We start from the raw sequence: 11,565 nt of genomic DNA on the forward strand, positions 1-11,565 counted from the left end.
TAAGTTTGGGGGCAACCAAAAGTTAGGTGTGGATTTTTCAACTGTGTGGGGGTTGGGGGCCAGCATTTCTAACCCCCCATTGTTCAAGGGCTAACCATACTTGCTGAGATAGGACTGAGTTTAAGGCTTTGACATTTGTGTATTGATCACCTGTATTGTTTAAAAAAGTCTACACTTAAAAACCCAAAGGTCAAAAATATAACTAAGCGTGATGGGCCATTGTTACCTCCTGGCAGTATTGTCCACGTTAACAGTGAAGGTTTATTTCCCATATTCTCTCATTCTAGAAATATCCATCTGTGAATCAGAGCATCCTAGTTAATCTCTTTTATATTGATGGAATGCAGTGATACTTGCACTCAAAGTGTATCAACTCATTGCATAGTGATACATTTCTACCAAATGATAGTTTCAGTTTCAAAAAAGGAGGTAAGGTATGTACCCGATAATTATACTCCATAACTGCAAAGCTAATAATCTGTAAACATTGTGTGACGTACCTAGGATTCCTGACTTACTTAGTCCTACTGCCTAAGAAATCTACCTAAATACACATTAGAAAGTATGTACTTATAGGTGTTAGAACCTTTATAATAGAAAATTTAAATATGGTTTTAATTTTCATGGTTTAAACAATTGACTTCTCTTTTCTAAGAATTGAAACGTAGGCTTTTTTATAGTATATAGGCAAATTTACTTTCAAGGTTCACATGCTGGCAGCATGTTGTAAAAATTTATTATGACCTATTAATATGATAAGCATACTGGTTTTTATTATTTGTTATACTCTCCCTAAAATTCCCATACTATCCTATTAAAAATAAAGTTCTATATTTTGGCATTAAATTCAGTTGTCATAATTCTCCTTTCAAGTGTGAAATCACACTGTGTTGCTTTATCTTTTTAATTAAGTGTTAATCAATAGTCTTTTATTGTATTCAAAGTAGGATATAAGTTTCCCTGAAGATACCAACACAATTGCTTATCTTCATTCCCTGGAAAACTATTTTTTAATGGTCTAATCTGGTTGTGTTTTATTGAACAATGGATTCATGTTGATGTGAGCAACGCAATATGTTTTATTAGGTCATTTCTGTAGGAAGTGATGATTCAATCTCTTGAAAAAGTAAAATAGCTCTCTCTTCATAATGCCGAGCAACTGGTGAATGATGTTTTCCACTCTGATAGCAGATTTTTCCCTGAGTTCATTAAATTAGTGTTTTGTCCTTATTTAGACCTAACCCTGTGCTTGTTTAAACCCACAAATTGCTGAGGTAAGAACATACTTTTGGATTATATTTTAGCAACCATACTGCCAAACAATAAGATACATACCTGATGTCTGAGTTCTTAGCATTGATTATTCCCTCTCCCAATATCTTCTCTTAGGAACAATGGCCTAGTGCACCGGTAAGGGTTGCTAGAGAACCCATGATTTTATAGCTCCGATAAAGCTATTTTGTCTCTACCCTATCTTCCTTCTCTTTCTACATTGCCTTATCATCTTTCTCTGGGGCAATTTTAGGACTTTCAAAGGTTCGTGATGCTCTTATTATAGATTCACTACATTTATCATATGAAACATGTTAAAACGTTTCCTTTTCCCAACTTAATATAAAGTTGATACGCAACTGTTATATAGGTATAGGATACAATGGATTGGAGAATGTAATATTAAAACTTGTAAACTTTTATATATTGTAAAATTTTATTTTTCAACTGTCATTTTCAAATCCAATATATTTTCTGTTAAAACTTCAGAGATGTCTGTGGGCCCTTGAAAAATTACAATACCCTTGCCTTGAGTATGTGGTGATAACTCTTTTTCTTTGCTTTTCTGCCTCTACGTTTTGGACTCTTTTTTCTATCACTTCCATAGGTTATTTTTTTCACTGTCATCTTCATGATCTGCTGCCTACAACAATTTTATTTTTTTGGCCTCTTTTTCTGTGTTTTAAAATCTCTAAGACTGGTCACCTCTTTTGAAATGTATTTTTTTTTTCCTTCTCTAGATTCAGTTGTATCTTCTCCCCTTTTATTAGTATGTACAAATGATGTGCTCTCAGACATCAGTTTATGTGAAGTGGAATATATATGGTGTTTTCCTGGACAACCAGTGTCTGCATAATCATGTTTTTCTCCCAGCCAGATATATCACCAGTGAATAGTCTCCAAACACTTTGTTCATTTCAGTTGTTGTTAATAGTTGCTGATATCTATTCTAACTTTGACTATTTCTTCTTTGCTCATTCAGTAAGTCAACAAATGGGCTTTGGGAACATATATACTTTTCTGAGTTCTTATATTTAAATTAAAACATCTTAAAATGGAGGGTATATTAGTTTTCTAGAGCTTCCATAACAAAATACCAGAGACCGGGTGATTTAAACAACAGGTATTTGTTTGTTTGTTTGTTTGTTTATTTATTTATTTATTTTTAATGTGTATTTATTTTTGAGAGAGAGAGAGAGAGAGAATGAGTAGGGGAGGAACAGAGAGAGGGAGAAGAGGGTCCAAAGGAGGCTCCAGGCTCTGAGCTGTCAGCACAGAGCCCTCTGCGGGGCTTGAACTCATGGACGATGACAGCATGACCTGAACAGAAGTCGGATGCTTAAACAACCCAGCCACCCAGGAGCCCCCAGATATTTATTTTCTCACACTTCTGGAGGCTGGAAGTCTGAGATGGAAGTGTCAGCAGGCTTGGTTGATTTTTTATGAGGTCTCTTTCCTTGGCTTGTAGATGACTGCCTTTTCTCTATATATTCACATGGTCTTTTGGTCCCTTGTGTTGCTGTCCTAATGTCTTCTTACAAGCACACCAGTCATAAGGGATAGGGCTCACCCCAATGAACTCATTTTAACCTTGATTACCTCTTTAAAGGTCCTGTCTCTAAATGCAGTCATATTCTGAGGTAGTGGGGGGTTAGGACTTCAATATATAACTTTTGGAAGAAAAAGTGACACAATTTAGCTGATAATAGAAGGCAATAACAAATAAAATATATGTCACAATATATACAATCTCCTTACCACCCATAGTGGTCATTGTTGTCTGAAGAGGTGAGATTGTAGCTCTTATGATGAAATCATTTTAGTGAGAGGATAATCTGGACCTTTTTTTTTAAACCTATTATGTAGGACCTGACAGTGTTCTTTTTTACCAGAACCTAAATCTTGTAAGGGCTGGTGCCCAGGGTTATATTTACATACTTAACTAACAGAAAATACTATGTATTGGCTATACGTCATTAACTCGTGTTTGAATAAGTCCTCCCTGCCTTACCCACTCATGCTATTCAGTTCCCCAAATTTTGAAATGTCATCTGCATTGCTTACAATGGCTAAAGATGTGAGACATCCTCACATTTCCCTACCATCACCTCCCTGTTCTGCTCCTTGTGACTCCCATATATGTCGTTCCTACTGTAACCAACCTAAAATGGATGGTATACTTATCTTTTGGCTACTGACAGTTTGGAAAAGTCTAGTGTGCCTCTGTTCTGTGCTGGTCTGCTTCAGTTATTCCAACCTGAGAGAGATGAACATTTCTTCTTTTTCTTCCCCCTACTTACTCCAACACAGTGCCAGGGACTGGAACCATAGCAGGGAACCAGTCAAAATTCTTATTTTCAAGTTGGTCCAAGTGTCAGGGCCTGAGGTATCCTCCCAAACCTTCCACCTCCTGGTGTCTCCAAAGGCAAACCATTCATCAAGAATTTTGTAGCCAAGTCCCCCAAATTTGTAACCCAAGATGATGAATGCTGACATGGCTGGAGTTGGTGCTAAAAAGCAGGTGGAACTGGAGGGGGAAAAAAACACACACACACCTTCTCAATCAAGTGTTGGAACTCCAACACACGCCTAAAGGGTGTAATGCAGTTAAGGAAGAAAATCTGAAGAGTATATGCCGTTGAGGAAGAAAATCTGAAGCTAAAATCATAAAACCAAATTCTTGGACACTATATAGAAAATCTCATGTCATCTTCTAGTGTTTTTCAAAATGCTGACACAAAAAGAAAAAGAAAAGTGAGGGACTCGTCTCCTTTCTGTTTTATGAGATTGCTGCCAATCTTTTTATTGTTTAACATTTGGATCAATTCCAAATGTTATAGTACCTTTTTGTGTGGCTTCGTTGAGTGGGTATGAAGATAATGTCAGATCTGGGCAAAACTAGGAGCATAATAGAAGACTTGCATGAGTGTGTATTATGAGTCTATGAAAATGTGCAAATGTATTGTAGGAAATTTATAATTAGTAATGTGTATTATTTATGAAACATGAAAACAAATGTATTTCAAATTTGCTTTGATTTATAGATTTAACACTGTCTTTTATTATAGGCATAGTAAGAGATACAAGGAAATAACCATTATGTTGTGAGAAGGTGACCAAAATCATGTACCGAATGCGTAGCTTTGTCTACCCTTTCCACCATCTTGTGCCTCTTTTCTATTTGCTTTTTTTAAGTGTATTTATTTATTGAGAGAGAGAACATGCACGTGTGCCCAAGTAGAGAAGGGACAGAAAGAGGGAGAGACAGAATCCCAAGCAGACTCTATGCTGTTAGCTGGAGCCTGACGCGAGGCTTGATCGCACAAGCAGTGAAATCATGACCTGAGTTGAAATCAAGAGTTGGACACTCAGTGGACTGAACCAGCTAGGTGTCCCCATCTGTTTCTCTCCTCCCCATTTCCCTTCTCCTAAGGAAAAAAAAATGGTTTCACGTTTATAAAATTTCAGTAGTTAATCATCTATGAGAGCAGCCTAACCTCTAACTGTGAAAACATAACCAAAATAAGGTATTGCTCAGTTAGAACTCGTTACATGGAGTAATAAAAGAGGATTGTTGGTTTCTCTTTAATCAATTAAAAACAGAGGGTGTCAAAATGAAGATTTTTCTTGAAACTGAGTCGTAAATTTGGGAAGATTTGTTGTTAAAAACTTCCTTCGCCTAAAATAATCCCCTTGGTATCAGAAAATGAGTGCTGGTTGTGCGTATGTTTGAAATGTAAAATTTTGAGGAAAAATAGAAATAGGTTGGAAAAAGTGCTTGGTAAACAGTAGTAACCAACTCCAAATGTTTTTATTCCAAATCTGTGTTATCTCTGGCACAGAGGAGATCTTTGGGGAACATATATGAAAGTGGATTAAGTTTGACTAACCTTATGTAAACCAAGAAGAGAATGGTCACAAGAGTTTGGTCTCAAGGTTTATTTGTAGTACCTGGAAGCTCAACTTTTGCAAAATCCCTTGAGAGTATATTAGTGTCAAAATCATGAATACAATGGGAGAGTTTTACACATGTACTAATTGATACTTTCTTGTTATTTTATCTCATTACTTCTCCCCAAATTTTCTGTGAACCCTACCACCTTGCAGACTTAGTCATTCTTTGACAATTTTTTAAACTTTAGCTTGTAGATCCCTTTAGGTAAGGGCGTTAGTATCACAAAATAATGTGAAAGTGTTAAGTAGAAAAAGGGATCCATGAGTACAACTTATGGTTGTTAGATGTGGGCTACTTTTAATCATGGAATAATCTTATGTTTGTATTGATGCAAGATTTGATGAATGACTTCAGCTACATAAATATAGAAAATAGCCACATTGGAAACATTTTGCATCCCTTTTGTGGCCTAATATGCAAACATTTAAAATTGTGTTACAATTTTGCTTTGCTGTTTAATAAAAACCTGTTTCAGGATTAAAAAAAGAAGTCCTTGTCTTCATAAAGATTTATTCTTTTAGAAGGGTGGGGAGAACAAGAAGTAAATAAGAACATACAGGGGGTGGGGCAGAAGGGTCTTATTGTATTATAAAAACAGGTGAAATACCCCCATTGATAATTAGACAAATGCTGCTAATAAAATTGTAAAAGTAAGGCACGGATTTCAGAAAAAAGTTATTCTAGACTGAGAGGATAATAAGTAAGTTCTTAAGGGGAAAGAGGGTTACTTCTCTTGTTCAAGGTCTCAAACAGTCATTTATTCATTCAATAAATATTTAATTATTTTGTTAACACCTACCACATGCTAGAAAGGGGGCTGATGTTTCAAAAGTGGACAAACATAGACAGGGAGAGAAGGGTCAAGTGGAGTAAATAGACTTTAATTACATAAATATATATAAAATTATAATTGTAACACATGATGTGATGAGGGAGGTTGGAGAAGTGATAACTTCTTTTTTTTTTTAATTTTTTTTTCCAACGTTTGTATTTATTTTTTGGGACAGAGAGAGACAGAGCATGAACGGGGGAGGGGCAGAGAGAGAGGGAGACACAGAATTGGAAACAGGCTCCAGGCTCTGAGCCATCAGCCCAGAGCCTGACGCGGGGCTCGAACTCACGGACCACGAGATCGTGACCTGGCTGAAGTCGGACGCTTAACCGACTGCGCCACCCAGGCACCCCGAGAAGTGATAACTTCTAATAGAAGAATTTGAACTGTCCAGAATTGACTTTGTGGCTGAACTGACACTCGAAGTTTTAACTGAAGAATGCGTGGGAGTTGCATAAGTGAGGAAGGGAAAGCATATTGACCGATAAAGAAAGATGATGAGATTTGATTGGGAGAATTTTTTTTCCCCCCAGATAATGGAAATACCCTGTGGGAAGTTGCTACCAGAACATTCTGGAGAACATCCCCCTTTTGTGTCATTCTGCCATGACACAAGGCGAGTTACATCACTATGCCACTCACAAATCTGTACTGGAATATTAAAATAGCACTGGGTCTCCTGTCTTTATTAAAAGAGTTGTTGGAATAGGAGACCTTGACTGTGGAGTCAAGGTGAGGAAGAAGCGTGTCAGGGAAAGTGTGTCCTGAGTGGAGCCTGAAGGGAAGGTGGAGCTTTGGTATCAGAGGAAAGGTGATTGCTTCGCTCACTGTGGAAGGAGTCACAGACTTAGAGAAGAGAAACTCATGGTTTAACATAACCAACCTGTTAGTCCCTCTTTTAAAAAATAATTGTGGGGGCCCCTGGGTGGCTCAGTCGGTTGAGCGCCCGACTTTGGCTCAGGTCATGATCTCACGGTTTGCCAGTTCGGGCCCCACGTCGGGCTCTGTGCTAACAGCTCAGATCTCGGAGCCTGCTTTGGATTCTGTGTCTCCCTCTCTCTCTGTCCCTCCCCCACACATGCTCTGTCTCTCTCTGCCTCTCAAAAATAAAGAAAACTAATAAAAAAATTAAACAATAATAATTGTGGTTACCTCTTTCTTTTTCTTGGCTTTAAAAATACTCAAGGTCATCCTGCTTTCTGCTGCTATTATTTATATTCACTCCTCAGGTCTTCTACCTTGTTACTGTTTTACTATCTCTTACATCGCATCTGGCTTTTCTCGCTTCCAAGAGGTAAACCTTTCAGTTATACCTTGGTTAATATTCATTGCAATGACAGTCTCCTGCTTATCCATAGTTCCACTGTTTACAGTTTTATTCCTCTGGTCGACCATGCTCTGGAAGCAGATGATCCTCTTTCTGATGTAACATTAAGAAGGTCATTAGAAGCCTAACACTATGTCACAATGCCTATGTCACTCACCTCGCGTCATCTCATCATGTAGGCATTTTGTCATCTCACATAAGCACATGAAGAAGGGTACAATAAGATATGTGAGACAGAGAGAGACCACGTCCACAGAACTCATTACAGTATACTTGTTCTTTTTTTAAGTTTGTTTATTTATTATGAGAGAGAGAGGCAGAGAGAGGGAGAGAGAGAGAATCCCAAGCAGGCTCTGTGCTGACTGATGTGGTGCTCAAACTCACAAACCGTGAGATCATGACCTGAGCGGAAACCAAGAGTCAAAAAGCTTAACCGACTGAGCCACCCAGGTACCCCTATTGTTATAATTGTTCTATTTCATTACTGGTCATTATTAATCTCTTAGTGTGCCTAATTTGTAAATGAAACTTTATCATCAGTATGCATGTATAGGAAAAACATAGTATGTATGGGGTTCAGTATCATCTTCAATTTCAGGCATGCACTGGGGGTCTTTGAAAGGTTATCCCCCATGGATGCAGGGTGGGGAGGGGTTACAGTACTATCCTTTCAAACTTACGTGTTAGCCTCCGCTTTTTTTTTTAGTTATCTACTCTTTAAAACTGCTCTTGCTTACCTGGGCTTTTTCCTAACTATTTTAGCATGGTTCCATGTGTGGTTCCTTTTCATTTCTAATTAAAAATACTTTTAATATTATTTTTATAGGCTCTCATCTTGCAAATGATCATAGCATTGTTCTTTCAACAGAAAAGCTTCTATTCGAAGAAGCAGAATACTTATATTTATTTTAACTAGTCATGTAGATAAAAAATGACAAATGAGAAATTAATAGATGAGTTTTCTTTCTTTATCTATAAGGAATTTTTCCTTATCTATATAAGGTATTTTTTTCAGACAGAACAAAATATATATAGTATTATTTTATAGTAAATAGTTGTGGGCATTATATATGTGTGTGTATATATATGTATATATATATATACATATATATATATATTTACTATAAAATTTACAGTAAATTTTCTGAAGGCAAAGGGTTTGGCTTATTTAGCGTTCATACTCAGCACCCAGCCCCAGTCTGGGCCCATAAAACATGTTTAATAAATGGCTACATAATAAATGGGGAAGGGCAAATGAAGAAAGGTCTGCATTGCATATCCAGGTGAAGGCTGGGGTCTCATATAGATATCATATTTTATGTGGGTTATGTTCAGATTCTTTCCTGACAAAGTCCTTTTAAATCAGTAGTTCAAACTTACGTGTCCCTCTGTGTCACCTGCGGGGCTGGGTAAAACATGGCTTGCTGGGCCCAACACCCAGAATTGCTGATTCAGGAGGTCTAACAAGTTCCCTGGCAATGCTGCTGGTCTGGGAACTTCACTTTGAGAACACCTGCATTAAATGCAATATCACAAAAGGACAGGGAAGCAGGAAGAAGCACTGAGATTTTCCCGGTCCTTTGATTAAGCATGTATTTTCCTCGTGCAGTTTGGCTCTCTAGTTGGGCTGCATAACCCTCTCTTGATTTCATCTACTGATTTCTATGTTCATCTCAATCATGAATAGGATTAAGATTTTGAGGGGAGATTAACCTTTGATTTGTTTTTAAGTTTCTTTATTGAGAGAGAGAGAGAGAGAGAGAGAGAGAGAGAGTGCATAAGCAGGGGAGGGGCAGAGAGAGAGAGAGAGAGAGAGAGAGAGAGAGAATCCCAAGCAGGCTTCCCACTGTCAGCACAGAGCCCCATATGGGGCTCAGACACATGAACCGTGAGATCATGACCTGAGCCGAAGTCAACAGCTGGACACTTAACCAACAGAGACACCCAGGCACCCCTGATTTTTTATTTTTTTTTTTTTAACCAAGAAAACAAACGTAGAAGATGAAAATCTGCTCGACTTTAGCTACTTCTACACAGATGAAATAATCGCTACTCCTGGGTCTTTCCAGAGAAGTGAGAATGAGGTTGTAATAACTTTACAGATTGAAGTAACTAAAAAATAATGTGGATATAATAATTCTATGAGGTAGCACATCTAGTCAGTGAGGGCAGGATGGCTTATTTAATAAATGTATTCAGAATATTGGTCGACTTTTATCTCATACAATCAACATAAATTCTAGTATCAGTTCAATGTTTTAAAAGGTATAGAGACTTGAAGAAAATAAAAGTTCACCTTAAAAATTCCAATTTACTTTGGTGATTTATTTCTGTATATAGTACTTTAGTATTCTTGGATAGGAAAAGCTTTTCTAAACATGAACTCATGAAAGCAACCCTAAAAGAATATTGATGGGTTCGAGTAGGTAAAAAACCAACCAAACAAACACACAAAGAAGTACTCTGTCGAAAACCACAATAAACAAACCCGCTGGTAGAAAGGAAAACGTTATTGCAAACTTTCTAAAGTATATTTTAACTGTTTATATGACAAAGTCTTGGAGATTTTACCTTTTGACAGATTTCAAATAAATTATTCTAGAGAAATATTTATGGATGTACGTAAGCGGAAAATGTAAGGATTCACAACACAGACGGTTAATGACAGCAAACCACTGATAACAGCAATAGAGAATTAAGTCTGTGAATGAGGGGCAAGGCTGTATGAGTGTCAAATAGCAGTTGAAAGGTGTTGTACATAAATACTACCGGAAATATATGGTCACGATATAGTGTCATGAGAAAAGCAGGGCACAAAGTTACATGTGCAAAATGATTCTCTTTTTGTTTTTGAAATATCTGTTTTCGGGATATAGATTGGAAAAAACATGAATCAAAATCTTTAAAGTGTTTGCTTACTCTGCATTGTAGGATTCCATGTGATTTTCTCCTTTTGAATTACCTGTTTCCTGAATACTTGGCAACAAATTTGTCTTATTTTAAAAATTAAACAATGTGAAACAATTTGTAAACTTGTATTCATTTTTGTCTCACAAATAGTTACGTAAAACCCCTCTTGACCCCATCCAAACACTCAGCTTTGAATTCTTTCATTATGTAGAGGGGAAAAGTTGAGAATTTATCTCTGGGTCCTTAGGAATTTTCTCTATGCAGTTCAAAGTGGATTTGGTTGGCTGGCCAATATAAACTCCACTCCATGGCCCTCTGTCCCCCCTGTCCATGTTGCTATGCGAAGACATAAAAATCTAACTAACTCTCCATAATTACTTTACATGTTGGCCCAGAGAAAGGGCTTCAGAGGAGGTATCTAAACTGTGCTTCTCTTGTATCTGTTTTGCTTTGTAACCCTCTTTCCCTTAATTGAGAAAAGAAAAATGAAAAATAAAGAATTTTGCTGGTTTGGAAAATACTTGTAGAGATCACCGCCTCCAACTGTGCTTGTTCTTGCTGTCTGTTATGGTCCATTCGATAAACATGGTATTCAACGGCCAGGCGGTTGTTGATATATTTGGCAACGCTGATAACGTGATCTATGTTTAGGAGGAAGTAGCTGCGTCATTCGGTGGGGGCAGAGGTTTTCTCAAAGCAATTGTTCCCTTCTCAAGGAAAAGTTAGGTCATTGAACCTGAAGTTCTCACTCTGAGTCTGAGCATTTTCAATTTGTCATCTGTACTTTTTTCTGTTGCTTTTATTGGAATTTTAGATTAATCTTTGGGCTTGTTCTCAGAAGCTGCAAGCACTAACTGAAAAGAAATGCAAACCTGGTCAATTCTGACTTTCAGGGTATAATTAGAGTAATGAGGAAAATTATAATCAGAGTAATAAGGAAAATATGCATCTTAGCATATTTCTGAAATATCCACCTATCACAACTTTTAGTGTTTTCATTTGGGACCTGCAAGTTTAAAAACATATATACACAAAAGAGCCTTGAATCTCAAAGTTCTCTCTTACATATATACACACACACACACACACACACACACACATGTATATATATGTATACACACACATATATGTATATATATACACACACATATATATAGTCACACACACACATATATATATGTTATACACATACAAAAACATAGTCTGCATGTAATCTGTGTGTGTGAGGTTATATACATACAAAAACATAGTCTGCATGTAATCTGTGTG

At 37.1% G+C, this 11,565-nt stretch overlaps 1 pseudogene; it reads left to right on the forward strand.

The window, feature by feature from the left end:
• The first annotated feature begins 3,709 nt into the window (after nucleotides 1–3,709).
• Nucleotides 3,710–11,182, forward strand: LOC125166514 (short coiled-coil protein B-like; annotated as a pseudogene).
• The last annotated feature ends 383 nt before the right edge of the window (nucleotides 11,183–11,565 follow it).

This window comes from Prionailurus viverrinus, chromosome B2, assembly GCF_022837055.1.
Source record: "Prionailurus viverrinus isolate Anna chromosome B2, UM_Priviv_1.0, whole genome shotgun sequence".
Lineage (NCBI taxonomy): Eukaryota > Metazoa > Chordata > Mammalia > Carnivora > Felidae > Prionailurus > Prionailurus viverrinus.